Genomic DNA, 25,587 nt, shown 5'->3' on the forward strand with positions numbered 1-25,587 from the left:
GCGCAACAAGCTCAACCATATTGGGTGCACTGCTGGCATGAAAAGTGTTGGCAACTTTACTCGCACTCAGAGAGAATTTCGATGGGATGAAGCTGTCGAGGTAAGCAAGATTCGCTCCTGTCCTCGATGGGCCAAAGTATGCGGGGGTGCATATTGTCCCCCGTGGCATTTTCGAGACAGCTGGCAAGGAGCACGGGCGTGATGATATCCCACATGCGGGGGCGCAGGGCCCATGGAGCAAGTACCCGGAGGCTACGAAGTAGAGGGCTAAGGTGCGGGTTGAGGACAGAGCAAACTATTTTTTCTCCTTTTACTAAAGAATACCGTGTCCTCGGCCCAGTTTAAGCACCATACTTTGAATTTTAGGCAAGGGCTGCCTCCTTGACGATGACGATGCCATAGAGCCAGCCTGAGCTTGCAAAATATGGCCCTCTTCCCTGCATGGGAAGGGCTTCCTCCTCTACTCTCTGCCCATTGAGCTTCCGATGCTCTTCTGTAAGACAAAGTCACAACAGACAAACCCTTTAGAACAGTTCTTTGGATCCAAACGGCGAGACCTTGGTCCTACACTAGTGGAGAAGGAAGTTGTCCAGCGGGGTGAGAGTTTACCTCCAATGCTTTTTGTGAAGTATTATTGTGTGGACAACTGCGGAGTTGTGGTACAAAAGAAGAGGATTTTTGTTGAGATGTGCTCGAGCATGAGACAACTAAAGTTGAAACCACGTGCAGCTCTTCCCCTTTTAGGTAGAGAACTTCTGTACAGGCGGTGTCGACGTCAGCGTCAATGGAAATATTCACATAAGAAATTGGAATGGAGACCACGTGAACGCGAGCCCCCGCTGCCACAAATTATGATGTGCACTCTCGCGCAGTGGGGAGATGCTAGGGTGCGGCCCGTCCTTAGTGCAATGGAGGGGCCGACCCTAGGCCATTGGCCTTCCTAATCACCGATTGACCCCGCCCAAGTAAGTATGCTGACCTTGGCACCCACACCGCCTCTTATACCTGCACCGCGTGCTGGCAGCTCTTATGGGTTAAATCCCCCGTTCTTCTTCCCTCCACCATCATGGTAGGCATTAGTGCCTGCATCATAAGGGTTTTTGGACTAACATCCTAAACTTTTTTTCTTTTCCCACTTGAGTGCCACGGTAGTAGGGAGAAACTTTATACCTACATATCCAACTGCGCATTGTTGTAACCTCTCAAGGTTGAGGGTTCGAGGCTCACGTGCTCCGCTTCTCCTGGGTGTCACTCTCTTCCCCATTGGGTAGGTTGTTCCCATGGCTGCCCATCCTAAGCCTTTCGAGCAACGATTTGGCCATTGTACCTATGCCTGTAATATCACAACCAAAGAAAGGAAGCACCACTTTTACAAGGCATCTACACCTTCCATTACTCTCATCGAAAACTAGACCTACACACTGCGCAAGAGGTGGAAGATGGCCATGGCTATCCCTCAAGCCTGCCTCTAGACCTACACGAGGGGTAAGAGATCATTCTAACACGAGATGGCCAAGACCACAAAATCCCTCCAGCCTCCCAGATGAGAGTTTGGCCCTATTTGCGACATACAAGAGACATTCACCACCCTCAAGCTCCTCTCACCAAGCAACAAAGAACACTACAAAGGGGCACCACCTAGTAATTATGGTGGACTAGGACGCATTACACGAGTAAGAATTAACAAACCAGGCCTTCACAAACACACACATCAACGCATAGATAGCATACATGTTTCCCCAAAAGCAATCTTCTCCTCAATGCCCCTCTCATGCTGCACACACACACAATGACTTTGCAGGACTTACCCATTGAGCCAACTTGCAACCATCTAGCTCAAAACATAGCTTTTGAAATCTCAATGGGTAAGTCCCTGGAGTCTCTCGAACTCTCCTCTGAGAGTATGGATCAGCTCTAGCCAAAGATCCCGAACAGTCTCTACTGGTGGTACTGGGCGAACCTCAAAGATGCGAAAGCAGCGGGCCCGCCAGATGAACCAAAGTGCACGTCGCAAATGAGCTCCTGACACTCCTCTCTCTCACTGTACCACTCCTGTGTCATAAGCTCTATAGGCAAGCTCGAGTGTAGGTCGACCCTCCTACATCACTATCATCCTGCTGGTGGAGGATAGCTTAAACTGAAGTTCCAGGCCCGTGAGAGTGGACCAAGCAGCAGTCCCCCAAGTGTACTATCGAGTAGTGGAAAGAGCTGGCATCAGCCAAAGAACACGAAGCCAAACCTATTGTGCCAAAGGACAATCCCAAATACAGTGACACTGACTCTCCACAAGATGGTCACAAGCTGCACATGCTGCCGAGAGACCACTATGTACAAGCCAACTCCCAACTAATGTAGCTCGATGTGCAACCAACCAATGGAACAAAGTGACTCACGTCGATTGTTTGGAGTCCCACAACCTCTCCCAAAAGGCTACCAAGACCTCAGCTGTGAGACCCTCCTCCTACCAACAATGAGGTGTTGCAACAGGACAAGCCTCTCTCTGTGCTATCAGTATGTGTTGTCCCAGTCGAACAATATACTGAAAGAAAGGGACGCCTGGATGGTCTACTGAGGAGAAAGGGCCCCTCCAAAACCACTCTCCAAGATCCCACTGTACTTGTGCCACCTATGGGGCCTCTACTGCAACTCGGTGTAAGCGTCCCCCACCCTGTAGCTTGAAAAACAGGGAGGGTATAGTCTCTGAGCAAGCCCGAATTGAGATGAGAACCTCCAATTGCGTGAAGGCCCCCATCCACGTTGCAAAGCCTTATATAGCGACGATTATAGCGACACCCGAGAGTAAAAAAATAGGGTGGTAGGGCATTGAATGCCCTACCACCCATCAACCATATTGAATGTTTCAATAATAGAGTAAACCTAAATGAATCCAAGATAAGCTTGGATTCACCTTTGAAAGAAAGTGCAAGGTATAGATCCAAAATAGTCACCCATAAGATAATATAACCATTAACTCCATCATGCATAGTATTGTTTGCAGAATAAAGATACAAAAATGAGAAAAGTAAGTGCACGAAAGTAAATTGATGAAAGTAAATCAATGACAATTATACACATCATAGACATAATAACCTGATTGTTAAGCTTTGCACATGCAATAGTTACAACACAATTGTCATTATTGAGATAATACATGGTTTTCTAATAGTTACAAAAAGATGTATACACGTCATCTCAATATACAATCTATGACAAAAGGAAACTAATGCTATCTGGCTATGGCTACGGCTAGACTGACGTCGTCTAATCAAACGTCTCATCGCGTCCACGCGGTGTATTTGTCGGATTTTGCAAAAAAAAAAACAATAAGACATACTTTTTGTAAGTATAAACATATAATTACAAAACAATTTATTTTCTTAGCTTATCATTGAAATACAACAAATGTAAAAGAGTAAAGTGAAATACTAACCATGCCCGCAAGAACTCAAAATGTCCATCAGGGCATTTAAGACCTTTATGCTTGTGTACTCGCGCTCATACGGTATGGGGTCATGTCCTGTCATCGACCACTATTCAAAACATACAAAGAATCCATTATGTTAATATTTAAAACTACAATAGATGTAACTATCAAACCTAAAGAGCAATGCAAAGACACTTACAAAATCAGCCTCAAATGATGTCCACCCGCCGGTCCCTAAATAGTGCGAGTTCCCTGCCTCTACGCGCGCTTTGGCTACCTCCTTTTGTTGCTTCCACTTGTTAGGATTCTCGCGCGCTGCTCGCTTTGCATTCTTTCAATCTTCTTTGGCCAGTCAATCTGGTCTGTTCCACCCATGCTTTATTGATTTTTGTACTTCAGAACGCTTGTGCTTGTAGTATTCATGCATTCGAACCTTCATCATGTCTTCATTGAAGCACTCATCCCTACATGACATGGGAAACTCTTCATGCAGCATGCTGATGACTCTGTCTTTTAATTCACTTGGCACTTCACTCAAGGTGTTTAGTATGTAGTGTCTAAACACCTAAGAGCAAAGACCGTGCATGCACGAGATCACCTTCTTGCCTTCATCATCCAAGATGATGCCGCCGCTGATGTCGACCGAGTATGGCAAGCCCTCTCGCCTATGACGCATGACCTAGATGTCTCGACAGGGGTCTCTAGCGGCGTCTCGATGGGGGTACGGATGTCAGGTGTCTCCACTGGAGTCTGGGCCCTAAAGCGAGGAGTGCCGACTCAGGTGACTCCCGGAGGAGTAGCTAGTGGTGTCTAGCCAGGAACGGCTGATAGCTCCTCTCAAGCTCCTCTCACTAGGCAACAAAGACCGATACAAAGGGGCACCACCTAGTAATTGTGGTGGACTAGGATGCATTACACGAGTAAGAATTAACAAACCAGGCCTTCACAAACACACACATCAACACATAGATAGCATACATGATTCCCAAAAAGCAATCTTCTCCTCAATTCCGCTCTCATGCCGCACACACACAATCTCCAATCTTAGAAGTGAAGCTTGAGGAGGGAGCTTAAGGGAAGAGAAAGGTGGAAGGGTTTTCCATTCTCTCTCTCTCTCTCTCTCTCTCTCTCTCTCTCTCTCTCTCTCTCTCTCTCTCTCTCTCTCTCTCTCTCTCTCTCTCTCTCTCTCTCTCTCTCTCTCTCTCTCTCTCTCTCGTACTCAGGAATTACAATGGCTTGAGAAGATACAGAAGAGGCTTGATCGACTCTTGATTGTGGAGAATAATGTGAGTGGAGAAAGGGAGAACAAGAAGTCTGGGGGTGAGTAAGTGTATGAAGGGAAGCTCTCTCTTTCACGATCTTTCTCTCGCTCTCATCTCAGGAAAACTCTCTCTCATGCTCTCTTAGGATCTCCTCAAGAAAAATCTCTCTCTCAACCTCGACAAGGCAAGAGAGTTGTACAGGGTGGCAGTTGTTCCTAAAAATTACAGATTGCTTCCAATGATTGGTAATCTAGGGGTTTCAGATCAAGGTGCATACCAACATTGGTGTATGCGATCGGGGTGCAACAAGGTTATCAAAGATCATAAAATTGAAAACTTTTGTTGTTTGTGGGCATCAAAATCTATGTTGTTTTCTATTGTTATTAACCATAAATTTTGTTCTAATCCTTACTTATCTCTCATAATTAATCCATAATCTTCAATATACGCTCTTTTTAACTTGATAATGACCCCTAACTACACTCATTCCTCTTGATTTGGGTCTCCATTGTTTATATGTCTATAGCTAGAAGCCCGATGCTTTCTTGGTCAACCCTGGAGAATCGTGCACTCCGACAACGGTGGAATTGGATTCACTAGGTCAAGGATTTTCTCCAAGATCATATGGGTATGCTGAAACTTTCTCGTCGAAAATGTTTGACAAGCATAGAATAAATACAAAAAGTACAATGATGAGGAATGTCTGCAAGTAATCTTCATGAAAAGGGAAGAGGTATTTTTACGCATGCCAAAACATTCAAAACTAGGCCTACGTTGTCGAGAAATTTGCGGTCTTGCCGGGAAATCACCGGGCTTATGGTTGTGACAGTTTGTGAGAGAACTTCAAAATACTATATGAAGGAGTTAAACCATAATAGATGCCATGAAGACTAGGGTTTGGACGGAAGTGCAATCAAAGAAGTTTCACTCTTTCTCTCTTACACTCACACACACAAAGAAAGAACACAAAAGAGAGTGTCAAAACAACACAAAGATGGAAACATCAAGGCTATGGTCATATCGTATCATGGGTAGTATGAAAGAGTTAATAGATGAGTTAATTGCATTCAATCTTGGCTAACCAAATAGGCTACGAATTGTTCTTTGGAATTGTAGTTTCGTGCTTACCATAATATATATATTTTGTCTAGTGATTGGGATTAGTTTTGTGTACAAATCCTCTTGGTTCATAGCAAGATAACTACGCTTACATCAAAAGAAAAATTATAGTCTATGAGAGGTAGTATGATGGGATCCGGTGATAGAAGTATTTCATTGAGCCTTTCTGGGCCAAAGAGAAACACTATACGTTGTTGAAACTGTATTTTATGGCTAATCCATACGTTAATTCTAATAGATCGTACAGAGTGAAAGCGATAGAAATTATCATCATGTGGGTTATTAATCTAGGATAGTATGTGAGAAATGTAGATATGAGAGAAGTGAAGAGATGAGAAGTTTCCCTCCCAAGCCCTATTCTTGCCCGTAGGCAATAAGGATACTGCGGGGAGAGATGTACCTGTAGCAAAGAGAACCTAGAATTTGTAAAGAGGATGAATTACTAAGAATGAGAGAGATAGGTTTGGTTAATGAGACAAGATTAGATATATATACATGTTGGATTAGTGATGAAAAAGAAAACATCAATGTAGAACACATCTTACTTGACAAACCCTTCGGCACCGTTATTGATGGAGAGAGAAGAAGAGTGTAGAATTCCACTTTGATTGATACACCAAGTGCAAGATCTTCTTTGATTAGAGTTGATCTTCCAAGGTTAGCTTGTTGCAAGAATGGCTAGTCTTCTTCTAGGAGAGTGTAGGTTTAGGCTTATGTTAATGGCTAAGTACAATTAAGCATTACTACACACTCCCTCATGAATTCCTCTCATCAATGGCTTGAATTCTTGAGTTATTTTCAAGGAAGAAGAGGTCCCCTTTTATAGGTGAAGGGAACCCACAAGGGTTTACACAAGAAGAGAAGAGCCAGTGTGAACAGAAACTGGAAAAGTTGGAAATGAGCTGTCCCTGCATGATGTGGGCAGACTAGGGTCGAGTATTTTGATCATATATCCTCAACCGTGGCTCTTAATAAAAAAGTAAAAATATGGGCAGAAACGTCAGCTCATTACCTACGACTTTCTTTTTATATGCATTTTCCAATTCGGATTGGAACCTTGTGTAAAAAATTCATCAAAATAGGGTCCATTTCTGGCAGCAAAAGTCTTCATGTGGTCCCCTTAGCTTAGACTTTCATTTGATTCCAAAGGACACCTCATGCCATATGAAAGCATGACATTTCTCCTTGACAAAGTTTTGTAATCATGCTTGCAATAATGCATTAAAATAAGTGTATCTTTGAAATCATGCCACCTAGTGTCCCACTAGGATTTGATTCCCTCCTAGTAGCTATTTAGAAAGAAATATAAGAAAAATATGAAAAATACAAAGAATATATATATATTGGAGTTTACCCTAGATATAGGATCTAGCTAAGGTGTGAGATGATAATGAGATAGTAGAAATAAAGAATCAATGCTTTTTGCCCCAAGTTAAAGAGGCGGAGCTATTGACGCTTTTTCCATAGTATTTTCTGATGGTAAAGTAAGAATAGGTTACCCTTGAGATAAATAATAGGATGAGATAGAAATCATATTATTATACTTGAATATTCATATGTACATTATAGAAAATATAACTATGTATCTAAAAAGCTACAAGATAACTCTTGTAGCCATTCGTTCCCACTATGTACATGTCACAACACGACAACGTTTAAATTATATGCGAGATATTATGGACTCATTAAGATACCCAAGCGAGTGGGAGATATGCTTACAAACTCTCTTTACTTGCACACTATCATATTCTCTTGGGGATACCATCGTAGCATAGCTCCAATGACCAACACATAAATGTCAATTTTGAGTGATGAGCTACCCGGCTAGGGCATGGAAACACTCACACACAATTAGTGAGCTAATATTGACAATACGAATGGTGACTCTATGAGGTGAGCTTCTCGGCCTATGGAGGACCTAAACCACAAAGAATGGCAATATCCACATCCACTTCTCTTCACCTCAATCACACACACTAATGATTGCAAGGATGCACAACGTCACTAATCCCATCAAGCAACACATTAATCACAAGCACACACACATAGATCTATCAAGCATCCACGCTCCAATCAAACCTACATACACACACAAAGAATAGAAGGAAACGACAAAAGTTTAGAGAGCAATTAACCACTAATAAATTAAGATCTAGCTAATCAAGCATCATAGAAATTTATAAAAGAGAACGAAAGAGGCATAACGAAAGAAAAGTAAGCATTGATTAGTGTTAATCAGGTCACATGAGCAAGGAGAAGCTCAAGGACTCCATAGCCACACACCTCATGATCTCTCACTAGAAGAGGTCACAACAAATGAGGCTAAGAACCCTAATTCCACTTACACACTACCTTATATACCTAAGGTTGAAGTCTGCAATGTCCTGACTCCCAAGGACTTTAGGCTCCATAACTTATTGTATCTACAAGCTAGGCACACTAACTCACATAGTCTTTATAGCTTGGGACTCCCATTGAATGGGGATGGGAATGGAGGGAGCTTTGGAGGGAGCTTTTTCTAGATTTTTCTCAACTAACCAATTCAAAGAAATGCTTGCTTTGCTCCAAAATGTGTTTTTGGAGCGACCTTTTTTTAAAATTCCCCAGTCTCTCTCTCTCTCTCTCTCTCTCTCTCTCTCTCTCTCTCTCTCTCTCTATATATATATATATATATATATATATATATATATATATATATATATATATATATATATATATATATATATATATATAGTATATTGTGATCCTCCGCTTGCACGAGTGTTGAACATTTATACACACACACACACACACACACACACACACACACACACACACACATATTGGTACTTGTCTTCAAAAAAGCTAAAGTACCCCCTACTGTTGTCATCCTAGCTGTGTATTTCCACTTAAAACATGGCTTTATACCTTTCCTAGCTACACTAAGTTGGTATCCACCGTGGGAAGGAACACCTATAGGGTTATGATGGTTGGAAGTCTTTAGCTGGAAGCTATTAACGTGGTAAAAAATTTCTTACTCTATAACAGGGCCTCACCTACCCTGCCTTGCTAAAGGCGCAATGGCTGCTCTGCTCTACTATGACGCATTGCATTAGAGGCGGTTACATGTTGTGGCTTCCCCAGGAGGAGTAGCACCTGGCCTACTCAGTGCTTGGGATGATAAACGATTATGCGCTCTACTCACCATGAGTGATCATGATCTACCTTCTCCTATTTGAAGAGGTGAGGGCGCATTCTGTCCCTCACTTAGCCTTGTGTGTGGTTTACTTGCATAAGAAGTTAGGACTGTGCATGTTTGTTCACTCTCTCTTGTACCAATCATGGAGCTTGCAACTCAACTGACACAGGTTGGCTACTGTTTACTGACCTTGATATTATGGTTTTTCTCTCCTTTTTTCATACTTGTCTTAGGATAATATAAACAATCGGGCTTTTCATCTCCCACATGAGACACATGAGACTCTAAAATGGTATTTCAATCACACCGTAATCGTTGATGTCATTCGGCAATAGCAAGAAGTACAGAGATTGCATGTTTCAAGTCTTGGAACGTTCCAAGTTGAGTGGAATTTGGCAGAAGACTTGAAAACACAAGTGTATGTTAGGGTGCAAGCAAGGTGCAATGACCCTATTTCCATGCATTTATTGCTGCCACAGTAAATTCTCAATGGAAACTGAGGGCAAGGGTGCAAAGGCCAGCAAGTCAAAAGGTGGTAAGGGTAAGGGAGACAAAGTTACAATCAAATATGCAAAAGGTGTACCCACTACACAAGAAGTGGGTAAAGCACTACAACAATGGTTTGAAGGTATCCTTAGTTGTGACCAACAAGTACCCCCCAATCGAAACATGGATGATCCAAATTGGGATACTATTGTTCCAATACCACTGATAAATATGCATGTGTGCACCCTTCATGCCCATCTATGAATTCTTGACAAGTTGCTTATGTTCCATATTAATTACGCTTGGAATATGGAGCCTGTAAAAAGAAGAGAAGAGTGTATATGAGAACTCGAATCTATTCTATCGAGCATTGGTCTACATGGGGGTGCAGTTGAGCTATCAAAGAACAAGAAGGCATCTGGAAGTACACAAGATCGCCCTAATGAAGTATGTATGGGTGGTAGTAAAGCTAAGCATTTGCTTTCAAACTATTCTGACTCCCAAAGTCCCAATGGTATTCAGTTGTGGAAAAAAGTGTGTACCATTACCACCTTAAAAGGTAATGAAGCAACCCTAGGAATTAAGCGTGCTCGTGTGTGGCAGTCTACTGATGATATTTTAGTCTTCTTGAAAAGGCAAGCTAACCGATGATGAGATATCCACCCTAAAGTTTGTAATCAATAGTTTTATAGCATAAATGGTGGATTCTTGGGGGGAGACACATATAACACATTACATGGTGTGTTGAACATTTGATTTTTTCAATCGAAATACATCTGTATGCGAAACTAAAGTTGGTTTTTTTTTTTCAGCACATTCGTTTTGCACATAGTACATTTTTTCTCGACACTTATGGTTCATTAGGCATTTGGAGCAGCAAATGAATAGAGCTCTCACACTATCAGGCAAAAGCGGTGTATCTTAAAAATACACGACATGGAGGCGGAAGAAAAAAGAGAAATGCCCTTCATGAGACGTTCCATTGGTTCTATAGAGTTTTAGCAGGGAGAGAGAGAAAGAAGACAAGAGAACAAAGAAGTTTGAAATGTAGAATAGGAAAAGTGGGTAGCTTGAGGCGATCATAATTTTTCCTAAGGATCGATCACAATCGCCTCCATTCCTAAAAATTGTGATCAATTTTTCACAAGTGGGTAGCTTCTACAATTTGAAAAAATAATACCCTTTGAGTGGAAAAGATCGATTCCAACGCTGGTTGGAGACAAGACGGCGTGATGAAAGGCGTTGGGTGGATTTTTATTTTTTTTGACACTAACCATTTCTATTGTAAACATGCATTTTCATGCAAAGCGACTTGTAAAGGTGACAATTATTAGTCCCATGGGTCAAGTTTGGTCTATTTTGGAGTCTTTTTTAATTTTGAGTGACGATACACAAGAGCACACCACCCCGCACAACCGGGACACCACCGCCATTGACAACACTGAAAATTTGCAACCAGCATGTCGTACATAATCCACCACTTCAAATCCACATCCTCAACCACAAGTGGATAACCCAACACAACAACCAGCTCCAAACACCCAACTGCTCCCCCAACCTTCGACTACAAAGGATCAAAACACCATGCGGCAGATTTTTGGTGATCTTCAGCCACTACATCATGTGAATTGCACACCTCTACCGGATCTCGGACCATTTGCAGCTCTAAACAAACTAACACAAGAAATAGGACCTAGAGCTCAAGCAACGGCCCGGGGAGGTCACCTAATTAATAAAAATGTAACCTATCATGTGAGTTCAACAGAAGGGTATTTAAAGTTCTTGAAACTTACATAAATATATATACAAAAGGGTATTATTTTTTCAAATTTGAAAAAAAAGTTATAAATTTTAAAAGAAAAGGGTATATTATATTCCTTAAAAAATTCGCAGATAAGGGGTTTTACAAACATGTCTTGAACGCACGTGATATGGTAGTTTTACACATAGTGAACCCCCCAAGAGCAACGACAGTATCTAGAGCTTAAGCAACGGCAATGCCTGAAGCTCAAGCAACCGCTACTACATCCCAAAAATTCCCCCTACGGGTCAAACAAAGGGTGATCAAAGTAATACCAGGTGATCCTATCTCAATAGCATGAGATGCCAAGAGGAGGAAGAGAATAAGAGAGTTAGAAAAGAAAGAGGCAGCTGATAGAGAAGCACAGAGATTGCATGAAGAACAAAGAAGGAAGAGAGAGCAAGAAGAATGGAAGAGAGCCGAGGCTGAGAGATCCCACTTAGCTAATTTACAAGCATGAGCAAAGGCAAAGAGGAGAGCGGAAGAGGATAGAGCTCAAGCTGCCCAACAAGCAAAGGCTTCAGCAAATTCATCCACAATTGGGCCAGTACCCACATTGCGGATTGTTACCTTGTTAACTGGTTCCATATCCTGAATGAACCTTAATGTACCATTTTTCTTCAGAACAATAAGCCATCGATTGGAATACGGAGCACATGACGGCTCGAAAATTCCCATTTGAATCTTTTCATTAAGCAAATTGATAAGCTTTGGCAAGTGAGCTTTAGGAACTGGAATAGGATGCAAGCTCCATGGCATGTGTGGAATAGTGAAAATAACCATTGGTGAAACAACACTCGGATCCACACACCCAATCTCACTCGGCTCAAAAGAGAAAGCTTTACCATGTTGTTCGAGCATACCTTGAAAACATTTGATCTCCTCTTCAGTGAGGAAACCATCTTCTCCAACCTTTAGCCTGCTGTAGTGTCTCCTTAGTAAACTTATGCCCTATGTTCTTTGCATCTCTGAGTATAGGCTATCGAGAAGCCTCTTTGATCATCCCATCGCTTCCTTCTAGTACTGGTGTATCCACTGGCCTCACTTTCTTTGCAACAGCCTTGTATTTTGTCTCTGCCTGTGCTTCAACAGTTTCACCCGAATCATCTTCAATATGCATTTGGGCTTCATATATACTTAACTCATCATACATGTCGATTGAATGGACCTTGACCACTTCAGTTTCTCTTTGTAACCTGTTTTGCCTGATCTCTTCAAGCACGGACATAGTATCTACATAAGATACCTCTTCAAAGACTCCTGAAATCACATCATCTGATTCAAGCATATAACAACCCTGCAATTCGCTTTGGATACCTGAAACATACTGTTTTTCCCACTTTGCCAAATCATTAAATTTTTTGAAAGAGACTGAACCTTCAGATGTTAACCCCAAAAACCCCAAAGAGAAAGCTTCTCTTTGCAAGAACTTCTCCTCACTTGTACCACCATAGTCCCGCTTTATAATGGCACTCCGAGAAAATCCTATGAAAACCTGTGTTCTCTAAACTCCTTGTGTACCTTCGGCATTGGATGATCACGTAGATTGTCCTTATTCCTGGCATGGTCAACACATATAGTCAAGAATTGCACTACTTTCTTACCATCACGGCTCCGAACCCTGGCATAGGCCGAGCCATCATCTAGCACTTTGGTTTCCATTTGCATAGGCGTAATGTAGGGTTGCCCCAAAATTAAAGGATAAGAGGGACATTGGTGTCCCTCTTTCCACCTTCTATTCCTAGAGATGGTTTTTAAACGCTGTCAGGATAAAAGGATTTGTTTGAATCCATTCAAATCTGTATTTATGGTTTGGAATGGACAACTACTAGGACATGTGGTTTCCCACAATGGAATAGAAATGGCCAATGACAAAATACAGTGTGTCCAGCAAGCTAAAGCACCGAGAACTGATTCTGAGTTGAGTTCTTTCTTGGGGTATGTGAATTTCTATAGAAGATTTGTACACAAGTTTTCTTATCAAGCAGTACCACTATATGAGCTTACAAAGAAGACTAGTAAGTTCAATTGGACTGCTGAGTGTGAGGACAGTTTCCAGAATTTGAAAAAAGCCATTACCAGTAAACCAGTCCTCAGGCAGCCGAATTGGGATATTATTTTTCATGTACATGTAGATGCTTCAGGATTGGCAATGGGGGTAATATTAGCTCAGCCAGATGCCAGAACAGACTATCCGGTCTATTTTTCTAGTCGGAGATTCAGTCAAGCTGAACAAGGCTATACCAGTACTGAAAGAGAAGCCCTCGGAATGGTTTTTAGCGCTACGAAGTTCAGGCATTACCTATTGGGGAAGTTATTCCATTTTTGTGTGGATCATCAAGCTCTTCTGTTTCTGACTAACAAAGTTATTATTCAAGGCGGGCTGATAAGATGGATGATGTTCCTTATGGAATTTGAATTCAGAATTTTCCATAAGCCTGGCCGAAACTACTGTGGAGCTGACTTTCTTTCCAGAAGTACAAAAGGATATTCAGAATCACCTCTGAGAGATGAGCCAGTGGATGCTGATTTATTTCAATTAGAAGCAGAAGAATCAGCGGATCCTGAGTGGTATGATATTTATCAATTCCTTTCCCAAGGTGCCTTTCCAGAGGATTGGAAACAGAATCAGAAGAAAGCTCTGGTCATAAAAAGCCTGAAATTTACCATCATCGGAGAAGTACTTTATCGATTAGGTGTGGATGGTATACTTCGAAGATGTGTCCCTATGGAAGGAAGAATGCAAGTTATTTTAGAAGCGCATAATGGCGAGTTGGGTGGACACTTTTCCAACGAAGTGACCTATAAGAAGATTCTGCAAGCAGGTCTGTGGTGGCAAACAATGATTGCTGATGTCAAAAGCTTTTGTAAAACTTATGACATATGCCAAAGAAGGCCGACCAATAGCTGCAGACATGACTCCCTTAATGCTAATACAATCATTGGGAGTATTCATGAAATGGGGACTGTATTTTATGGGACCTTTTAAGAAGGTGACTCCTAGGAAGAACAAGTACATCGTGATGGCTACTTGTTATGTTACCAAGTGGATTGAAGCTAAGGCTCTTCCTGACAACACAGCCAAGTCAACTGCAAGGTTTCTGTTTGAGAATATTGTCTGCCGATATGGATGTCCAGTAGAAATTGTGACCAATCAAGGGACACATTTTATCAACGATACTATGGAGATCCTATTGGATATGATTTCAGTCAAGCATCAGAAATTTACTCCTTACTATCCCAGATGCAATGGACATGCTGAAAGTAGCAATAAGAAAATTAAGACTATTCACTAAGGTGGTGCAAAAGAAACCAGACCAGTGGGATTTGAAGCTTCAGACTGCTGTTGATAGCCGTTTTTCGGCTTTCCATAATTGCCATAGTAAGTTAACCCACCCTACCAAAATCATCCAAACACTGTGGCTATCCCTACCATTTCACTGTATATAGGTGTGTGTGAGTTAGGGGACTTTTCCCATATCTTCTTAAAAACCCTCAATTCGCTAGTCATTGGGCTAGTTGAGCCAAAAAAATATAAAATATAAAAAATATAAGTATATTATGGCCCATTTGTGTGTAAATATTTTATTGTATATAGGGCCTAAATAAAATGATTTTTTACAATTATTTTGGTATTTATTTAAATATTTATACTTAAGCGTGTGTTATTTATGCTATGTACATTGACTCACCATTACCATATTTTTTCTTACCATTTTGCATACTCTTTATTCCATATAAAAATAATTTCATGCAAGCTTCTCTTATTTTTGGTGTAACTCCATCCCAACAAAAATCCAAAAAAACTAGTTCTATTTATGTGTATATTTTTTCACTATTGTGATTTTTTCCTTCCTACATCTATTCTCTATTACTCTCATAAATTAGACCACCAAAAATATTCATCTTTTTATGGTAGACTTATAATGAGAGAGATTTATTTTAACCCCTTTATATTTTTTCCACCTATATTATTTATATTTGACATGTACATATTTTTTTAGACCCCTCAGTATTTGATTTTCTTAGTTATACTATTCACTTATATCATGATCTCAACAATATCTTCAATTATAGACCTACCAAATAAGGTCAAGGGTATGTGGAATGCATGCATGCACCATGGGGAGCTCACTCTTGGAGGTATTCAAAAGAATCATCCAAAGAAGGACCTCACAAGGACCTTGTGCAGTGGAAAAAACAGTCGGTTTTGCTGAATTTTTAAAGTTCACATGCTCCCCGAATTTGAAAAGGTGATACAAACAAAAGTTGTAGCTCGTGAGCTGAACTTTTACCTCAAATTTTTTCATATTTTTTTGAGCTACGAGCTGTGAGCTGCGATTTTATTGGTGGACCCCAATTTTCCCATGCTATGCAGTCACACTCCCTCTTCCACTTTATCATTTTCCTCTTTCATACACACTCCTCCCTCTCCTTCCCACTCCCAAACCTGCAACTCCCATGTCCTAATTCACCCTCTTCACCATTGCCACATCTCTCACACCTCCATAGCCTTCATCCTCCATTTCTGCCAGAAAGATCTCCACGAAAAACATGCTTCTCCCTTCATTGCATTACCCTTCATCTGCCCAGCAAGAAATAAAAGTTTACGAAGTCAATGTCGGGAGTCTCCTCCACTGTGTCATGTCAAAGTTGCAAAAGGTCACATTGCTGCCTTATTTTAATTATTGTCATAAGATTTAGGTCTTTGTCCACCACTTCCACGTTTATGACAGCATTGTTTGCCAAACTTGCTGCCTCTTGATCCATAGGCACATAGCAACCTTGAACAATGTGAGAACGCTTGTACCAAAAGGAGATTATTAATATCTATGTTGCAATCATATACTTGACAATGAAAGTGTCAAGAGAAATATTGCAACATATGCCATCTGTTTCTTTCACATACCACCCTCGATCAAGAAGCTTATCACACAAGAGGGAATCAAACGATTTGCAGAGCGCATAGTTTTAGCAACATCTACTTTGCAGGTATGAAATAACTCAACAAAGAGACCAACAGGATAGAAATTTGCAAGTTTCACCAATTTAGTGGTACAGAGTTTCGGAGAGACCTTTGAACATCCCTTAGAGCCTGCTCCTCAATGCCTCACTCATTGTTGTGTCGGGAACGGGTCAATCCACAAAGTTCCAGCTGGTTGGTAGTGGAACCTTCACCAACACTCCTCTCTAATTACTTTGATTGAGTTGGTAGAAATGGTCATAGAAGAAAATACCCTCGTCTGCCAGGATTTTGCTAGTTCTGCCAACATATTGCAAGACTCCAATATGAGCATGGGTCATAGAGATGAGACCTATAATGCACTCCAGTGGCTTCCATTCCTCATATGAGGAAGGATAAACATCTGTGAATGTAAGAGAATAGAAATAAATACAAACATTTGTATAACCTAATTATATACCTGTAATAAGAGAAGAAAAAACAGATTCACATTTGAAATGTAAGATAATATTAATAGAGGAGTGCTAAATAATTAACTTACACTTGCACCATGGATTATGCACCATGGAGACATCACCGTCATTAGCAATCACATCAGAGTGAGTGAAAACATGTTGAACAAAGACTTCTTTCACAGTCTTCTTACCAGCCTCGACTTTGAAATCCAGAACTCTTATTTTCCATGCAGAACAAAACATGTTTGTTTCTTTCGAGCTTTTTCTCCTTCTTGGCTGCATAAAAACCCAAGAACCTTTGCTTATCCTCTATTCTTGCCACCTATTATCTGTAGTGGGAGATTTTGAGATTGAGATAGTGCTTATGCTACTACATGGTCTTCTTGGCATACTAATGGTGAGGCTAGTTGGGGACAGTGTAGAGAAACCTTTAGAACTTCTTGGGCGGGTAGAAGACAAAGCCATAGGTATAATGGAGGGAGAATGAGGTTTGAAATCCTTTCATAAAGGTAGTGGATATCTTTTAATGAAGGGAGAGAGTTAGCTATAATCAATAGTAGTTAGGTGTCATGAACTTGACGGCTATTGGCAGTGGGCCCTACTTTGTGAGAGGAGGACGTTACCTTACAAAAATGCGACAAAACTTAATATTTTAAAATGTTTTCTTTCATTTTTGTGTTGTTTTCCATGTATTTCTACGTTACGTAAGGTTGCTGCTCATTGACTGAGCCTTCTTTTCTCTCTCTTCAATAAGGCCCTCCAAATGACCTCCAAAATTTCCTAATGCTATTCCACCATATCTTTTTAGACCTCTCTCTATCTCTATCTCTATACTTCTACTAGCATATATCTATATCTATATCTATATCTTCCCTCTCTCTATCTATGTATGCCATCTCGTTCTGTCTATATATATTTCACTCTCTATCTATATGTCTATCTATTCTACATCCCTTTGGCCTTTATCTATACGATTCTACTACCTCTCTCTCTCTCTCCAATGTTTCAATGCGCACATTGTCATCCACACAAAAATATCTCCATGAACTTACTTAAATTGTATGCCAAAATAATAATGCAACAACCCCATATTTGACATTTCAAAAGAGCCATTCAAATCAGCAATATGTTCCTCATTTGGTCTAGTGTTCAACATGCCATGAACATAGAGCATAATGATCACAAATGAATCATTCACATGCTTGGACATACAAAATGCCCTCAGCTCAACCATTATTAAAACCGTGTGAAATGAAGTATGCATGAATCTTTTCACATCAAGCTGGTGGATCTTGTTTCAAACCATGCAAAAACTTCTTAGCCAACACACAATGTTTTCATGCCCAAAAGTAAGAGGATGTGCTACATAAACTTCCTCATAGAAATTTACATCCAAAAATGCAATCTTTATGTCCAACTGATGTATGTCTCAGCCATAGTCTTATAACAATCGACACTACCATTACGTTTTAAATTGAAAACCCACTAAGTACCAATGGCACTTTTTTCGGAGGCAAGTCACGCAAAAGACCATGTGTCATTCTTTAAAATAACATCATACTTAGGTTGCATTGCAACCAAATAGTATTCTAAAGTTTGTGCTTCATCAATTGACAAAGACTCTTCCTCATCATACATAATAGTAAAAGGCAAAAGAATAGTGTGCTCTATCCTCAACCCACACCTCAGCTCTCCACTTCATGGTGTCTAGCTACCTGGTCCATGGGCCTTGCACTCCTGCATGTGTGATATCATCACACCCGTGCTCTCTTATTCTTGTCCTATCAGCTGTCTCAAAAATGTCACGAGGGACTTTTGACCGCCGGTCAACAACACAACACAACTCAAGTTTCATACCAAAGTCTTATCTTTTGCGAGTTATGAAATGCTGCGGATTACGGCTATAAACATCATTTGTAATGAGTAGTTATTCTAGTTTCGGAAGCCAGGGTGCAATGGCACTTCCAGATTGTAAATACAAAGCCATTTGACCCTTTCAACCCCATTTTTGGTTAAACCTAAGGTAGCCTTAGTATATAAGGTACCTAGGTCATTTTGTAAGCAGGACTTTTCATAATCAAAACTTAGCGCTGCCGTCTACTGTGTGTGAGAGAGAAAGAGACTGAGCGTGAGCTTTATCCTCCCGCTACGCCTGGCTCGCTCAACACATTGGAGATCCGATTGCACCATTGTTGTAGGCTCGAGGAGAGCTACGCGACAACGCCAAGCATTCCACGCGAGACGAAGCGCACACGTCGACGCATCTACGAGCTAATTGTGGCCGTAAGTGTATCAAATGATTTCTGTTTTCTGCGTGCTAGTAGTCTATAGAATCGTGGCGACATAAGCTATGCATATGTACTCATAAATTTCAGTTTCGGACACTTTCAAAATTTTGTTCTGTCATCGTACGTGTTTTCCGCAGATGGGTTTTGAGTGTAGAAGCTTAGGGACAGGTGTATCCTAGTGAGGGGATGGTGTTCCCTAAGTTTCCTACGAATCTGGCATGATTAGGTGAGTTACCTTCCGTATGTGTGTATGTGGCTAGGTGGTGTAGTTGAGAGCAGTGAGGTTCTTGATTGTGGTTTAGTTGGCCTTCCTGAGTGTTGTATGTGTAGGATGGTCTCAGCCTGACAAGCTTAAGAGATCTCCTCCGTGGGCCTATCGTGTCATCTGTGTCCTCGATTGACATTATGTTGATTTGGGTAGTGTTTGCATGCACTTCATGGGTGTGTGAGTCGCCCCGTCCAACATTGGCGCCGCTGCCGGGGACACAAGGACCGAAGTAGGTTTCCTACTAACACTCGTGTGATGGTTGCCTGATTTAGTTTCAGCTAAAGAAAGCATTTTTCTTAAGTGGATTCGGAAGAGGATATTCTGCGATCAAGTGGATAGCCAGGAAGCGTGTGTCTTGCCGAGGGTCTGCGACTAGATAGGTTTAGTTAGGATCTGTGGATTAGAGTAGTTGTTGGTGGTCGAGTGATTTGTGAGGTGATAAAAGCGTTTACTAGTCCGTGTGTGGCAGTGAAGAGTTTTTCTACTCATAGATGCAATACCCCATATGATTTGTAGGAGTAGCTTTAGGTAAGTGATCCGATTCTGATCTAGAGCTATTCATCACTGAATTATTTGCTAAAGTGCTTGATTGCATTTGAAATCACGGAAAAGTGTGCTTTTGAGGGTAGAAACGCATTAAACAAGCTTTTGTGGATACTTTTGTATGACTGACTGATGTTGTGCATATAAAAGAGCATTAACTTGCAATTTTGTAAACATAGACATCCTACACGTAGGATGTCTCAAGGGGGTTCTGGAGACCAAATTTGAAAATTTTAACTGCACCAGTGGGTTCAAAGGGTAGGTTTTACCCTATTTTCATATTGACTTGGGTGTTTTTCCCTATTTTTGTTGACCAAAATCCAAAAGGCGGAGTCAAAAAACGTAAATTTTCAAAAAAGGCTTAAATTGAGTGATTTTTGCATGTTTTTGCAATTGTGAAGCATACTTGCACTTGTTGAGAGCATAAGGAAGCATCAGGGACACTTTAGTCTCAAAAAATCAGCAGCAGACATCCTACGCGTAGGATGTCTACAAGGTAATCTGGGCACTTTTTTGAAATTTTGAGTTGACCAGTGTGTTCGGAAGGTAGGTTTTATCCTATTTTCACCTGGAAAGTGGACATTTGACCATATCTTGACAGGCTAAGGCCAGATAGACTGAAATTGCCAAACATCCTACCCAATTTGTGCCAAAGCATTATTTTGAAACCAAAACCATAATATGGCTGCATGAACATGTCTTGAATGATATATTGAGTGATTGAAAGGGGTTTCACCTCATTTGGGTGAGAAAATTGGGTTCAAAGAGGACTTTAGCATTTTTGACTGAAAAAGGCAAGGATAGCTAGTTTTGGGGTCTTTTGACATCCAAATTAAAATCTAAGCATAGCATTGGGTTGCTGACATCAAGGGGAAGCTGTGGCTCAAATTTGGGGCAATTCTAAGCACTTAGACATCGTACGCGTAGGATGTCTTCACCATGAATTAGCACTCCAAATCAACCTTTGAGCATACCACAGTGATCAGCACCTTAAAGAGAGTCTATGGTTCAAATTTGGAGCAATTATGAGTAGTTAGACATCCTACGTGTAGGATTTATAAGGCATGATTTAGAGGCCAAATTCAAACTGTGGACATAGCAGGGTGTTGTATAGCCTTAGGCGAGCCTCCTAGGCAAATTTGGTCCAATTTGGAGTTGATTAAACTTAGGAATTCATCAAAACAGACATCAAGATTTTGGAACAGATTCTTGATCATTTGACCAACCTATAGGTGTCAGAATCAAAAAGTAAAAATAGTTGTGAGCTTAGCACATCAAGTGGAAGCTACAGTGCAAGTTTGAGTTGAAACAGAGCAAAAAGACATCCTACGCGTAGGATGTCTCCAGGGTCATAAAGTGGTCAAAATTCTACTTTGGCCATAAAGGGAGGTTCTAAGTGTCTCAAGGATTCCAGAACTTTTTTCAAAAGTGAATTTGGACCTTGTTTGGCCTATTTACCAAGCAAAGACAAGAATTGTCAGATATCCTACTCTTGGAGTGCACTAGAAGCTCTTGCAGCCTAAATCTTGACCTATTGGCATCCAAATTCATTTCTAAGTATAACATTGGGTTGCTGAGCACTAGGAGAATCTTGGGATCAAGTTTGGACAAAATCTGAGCAGTTAGACATCCTACACATAGGATGTCTCCAGCTTGATTTAGGACTCCAAACCAACCTATGAGCACACCATTGTGATCAGCACATCAAGGAGAAGCTAGGGTGGAAATTTCAAGTCATTTTGAGCAAAAAGACATCATACGCGTAGGATGTCTCAAGGCCATTTTTAGGTCCAAACGAAATTCTGAGCATACCATTGTGTTGTTGGACTTATGGGGAGTCTCTGGACCAAATTTTGTTAAATTCTGAGCATATAGACATCCTACGCGTAGGATGTCTCTAGGCCAGTTTTAGGGTCCAACTATACTTTTGACCATACAGAAGTGTTCACAGTGTCACAGAGATCCCAAATCTTCTTTTAAAATTGATTTTGGACTCATTTTGACCATTCTAAACTGCATTTCACTGTTTTGGCCATAACTTTCACAAACGGTATCGGATTGGAAAAGTTTTTATATCAAAACGTAGCCTGAGAGCGGCTCTGCGGATCTTAGAGCAAAACTTGAGCTAAATGCATGCCGACGGGATCCGTTTAGTTCAACTTTGAAAAATATGTCGTTTGAAGCCTCAAAATACATCCGCAAGTTAGGGGTGTCTAAAAGCAACAATTTTCGAGAATTGTGACAAAACGGTTGCGGTTTTGGACATAGTTTCGAATTTCCCCTAACCAAATCACTTGAACACAGTGGACTAAGTCTACTTGAACCAAGAAAAAGCTCTTAAGCCCATAAATCATGTCTACCCTATATTCAAACGCAGCTTACACAAGCTTGGAGATCCCGACGATAGAGGAATATCTTCCCAGAATGGATCTTCCAAACTTGCAATTGATAAAGACCCATCTTGTTGAGAGAGTTTGGATGATTGGTCATGAGAGTGAAGGACTATATAGATACATTGATGACAATGAGGTCAATCTTTATAGGTGCTCGGATCCACACCTAGAAGAGATAACGTATTACAAGCTCTTATATGTCTACACATACGGAGTCGACTGTCAATGGAAATCTATAGTTGTCGACAAGTATGAACAAGAATACAAAGTTGTAGAAAGCACAAATCCACAGACTGTACTAGAAAGAGGTGGATATTTGGTCAATGAAGGACCACAAATGCCTCCACCAAACATGAGAATTCCTATAGGAATTCCAAGAAGAGAGCCACCAGGATTCCCTTCAAGAGCGATAACGAGAAAAGGATTGGGAGAGTCTCTGGTTAGACTTGTAGACAATCGACGAGTTAGACCATCCCAAGTCCAGAAATGGGTAAACAGAAAATACTCCGGAGATAAAGATCCGAGAGATCACGTAACGGATTTTAGAAGAGTGATTAGAGCAGAGGAAGTTTTAGATTTTTCAACACAGTTTGCGGGATTTGGACTGACTCTAGAAGATGATGCAGCTACATGGTTTGACTCGGTGGAAAAATGGGATTTTCAGACCCTAGATGAGCTGTTTGAGGAGTTTATTGAAGAATTCTTGCCAAAAGGCATTGCTCACAACACGGTCTCGTAAATCCATAGATTCAAACAGAAAGAGAATGAATCAGTACACAAAGCATCATTACGTCTCAAGAGATATATTAAGCTCTATCCGAGAGCGGAATTACCTACGTAAGCACGACTGACGTTGATCTTTATCCAAAGAATGAGACATGTGGGCCTTCAGAAGGATTTGCATATGATAAGGAGGATGACGCTAAATGAGTTGATCAAAGAAGCTCTTTATCTAGTGGATAACTGTGAGGCATACAAAGAAAAGGACTTTAAGAGTCAAGGAGATGACACATCCTCTCAGCACAATGTTTCACAGATAAGTGAGTCCATTGCCAAGCCAACGACACCTATCGATCAAGAAAATCTTATCGACGACTTGGTCAAGAGGTTGATTCCTCTTGTAAGGTCTGATTCGGAAGAGCCGAAGTGGTGTGAAATTGAGAGAAAATGGACGAACCATACGGGGGAAGAGTGCTATTATAGCATGGAAAATGCTAGGGAGAGGTATGTACAACCTGTTCCAGAAGCACCTACTCCACCTAAATACATTATGGGGAATGCGCCAAGACCAGTAGGAGTTTTAAGGACACAGCTTGTCTTAGGACTTAGGACAACAACCTCCGCTGCCAGGTGATAAAATTCCGGTAGACATTGACGAAGGAAATTTGGAATGGCGGCCTCTACACCAAAACAAACTCCATTGCGCCACAAGGGAAATGAGATGAGGGCACCACCTAGTCTTGGAAGCGTGGACTAGGACCGCTACACAAAGAGAGAGAGAGAGAGAGAGAGAGAGAGAGAGAGAGAGAGAGAGAGAGAGAGAGAGAGAGGAGAGAGAAAGAGAGAGAGAGAGAGAGAGAGAGAGAGAGAGAGAGAGAGAGAGAGAGAGAGAGAGAGAGAGAGAGATCACTATGAATGAAGCATTAACCGTAGTGTGTGTACAAAGAATGGATGACTTCAAACACTCCCAACACAAATAGCATATAGATTACCAAACAATCACTCAAGGATTAGCCAAGATCACATCAAGCACTCTCACACACATATAAAACATTTCTCTTAATTAACATAAGTAAGAGGAGGAGAGGTTACTAGCATGAAACAATTTGCACTCTAGGATGTGCAAGAATAGAGTGAAGGAATGAGCTTATGGGCTCATGGTGAGTGATACAAAGGCTCAATGGGGCTGAGGGAGGCTTGAAATTACAAAGGGGAAGGCCTCTTTATGTAGGAAAGAGAGTGATTAGGAGTGAGGTTAAGATCCAAGTGTAATTTGTACAAATGAAGCTTGATTAGGGACATTCAACCAATGAAGAAGCTCCTTCCAAGTGATTTGTTGACCAATTAGCTCCATCATCACTTGTGTTGTCTTCACTCCTTCCTCCATAGCTTGAGTCCAAGAGCTTCCTTATTTTAAAATGTAAAGAATCTACATAAAATCAATACATATCTAGTAATAATAGGAAGGGGTTGAATGAGAACTTATGAATTACAACAAGATTAAGCATGACTTGAGAGGTGATTAGAAGAGGAACTTTGATGGGTTTTTGAGCTTGAGAGAGAGGAGGAAGGAGAGGAGGGTGAGAAGACTAATGGCTGATTTTAGAGAAGGTCTCAATGTGGAAAAGGAAGGGTGTGTGTGTGTAAAGGTAGAGGGGGTGGTCTCCACCACAGTTGAAAAAACTGGCGTCCACCATTTTGGCCATATCTCCTAGAACGTAGATGCAAAAATTATAAAAAAAATATGGCCAAAATCTCCAGCTCATCAGCTACAACTTTGATGAAGACAACTTTTCTTGGATCGGAGTGGAAGTATTTTTTAAAAATTCAGTAAAATCATGTGTATGGTTTCTTCCTTTACCAACTCTTCCACTTGTGTCCCATTTGTTTGAATCATCATATGGCTCCAAAGCCATGATGATATGATCCACTCATGACCCTTGAATCATGGGTGCATGGCTCCACAACCACATCATATATTTTCTTTTCACATTTACATATTTTCCCTTCCCTTTACCACTAGGTTCTCCCTCTACCTTTCACCTCCGGTGAAGTAGTCAAGGAAAAATCATTTTTTTTTAATTTTTCCAAGAGGTTGTTCTCACTCTTTCTTTTATTGTAAACCTCTAGAAGCAAGGAAAACCAACAAAATATGATAAACAAAAATTTGTGATAAGCTCGGATCATAGCCCCCCCAAACCTGGCTAGGGGTATTTATGCCTCTAGCCTACTTTCTTTGATCTTGAGCTGACCTTATCCTGATGTGATAAGGCTTTAGACGCCATCCATTTGTCCTGGTCTTGTGCACTTTACCATCAATGTCTTGAAGTCTGTAAGAGCCATTTTTGAACTTTTTGGTGACCAAGAACGGGCCTTCCCATCGGAAAAGAAACTTTCCATCCTTACGAGTGTCGAAGCGATTGTCATATCGAAGCACCAGAGATCCCTTTTTGATGTCTTTGGATGCTAGCTTTTTGTTGAACTTTTCTCTACGCTTCTCTGCTTCTTGAGAATAGTGGTTGATGGCTTCTTCACGATCCAATTGCAGCCTCTCTAGATCCATGATCCTTTGATGTACTTTCTCCTTTTGAGAGCCTACCTGGCTACCCAATATTCGAAGACTTGTTAACTTCACTTCAATGGGCAAAAGCGCCTCCTTTCCATAAACCAAATGAAAGGGTGTGTAC

General features: G+C 41.0%; 1 non-coding gene and 1 pseudogene across 1 annotated transcript; one reads left to right on the plus strand and one right to left on the minus strand.

The window, feature by feature from the left end:
- Positions 1-269: 269 nt before the first annotated feature.
- LOC147432883 (U5 spliceosomal RNA) lies at positions 270-384 on the plus strand (annotated as a pseudogene).
- A 427-nt stretch (positions 385-811) lies between these two features.
- LOC147432884 (U1 spliceosomal RNA) lies at positions 812-973 on the minus strand. The gene has a single exon (XR_015185614.1). It is a non-coding gene; the product is annotated as a U1 spliceosomal RNA (small nuclear RNA).
- Between the last annotated feature and the right edge of the window lie 24,614 nt (positions 974-25,587).

Source organism: Adiantum capillus-veneris, chromosome 20 (genome assembly GCF_014529385.1).
Source record: "Adiantum capillus-veneris isolate H3 chromosome 20, ASM1452938v2, whole genome shotgun sequence".
NCBI classification, from domain to species: domain Eukaryota; kingdom Viridiplantae; phylum Streptophyta; class Polypodiopsida; order Polypodiales; family Pteridaceae; genus Adiantum; species Adiantum capillus-veneris.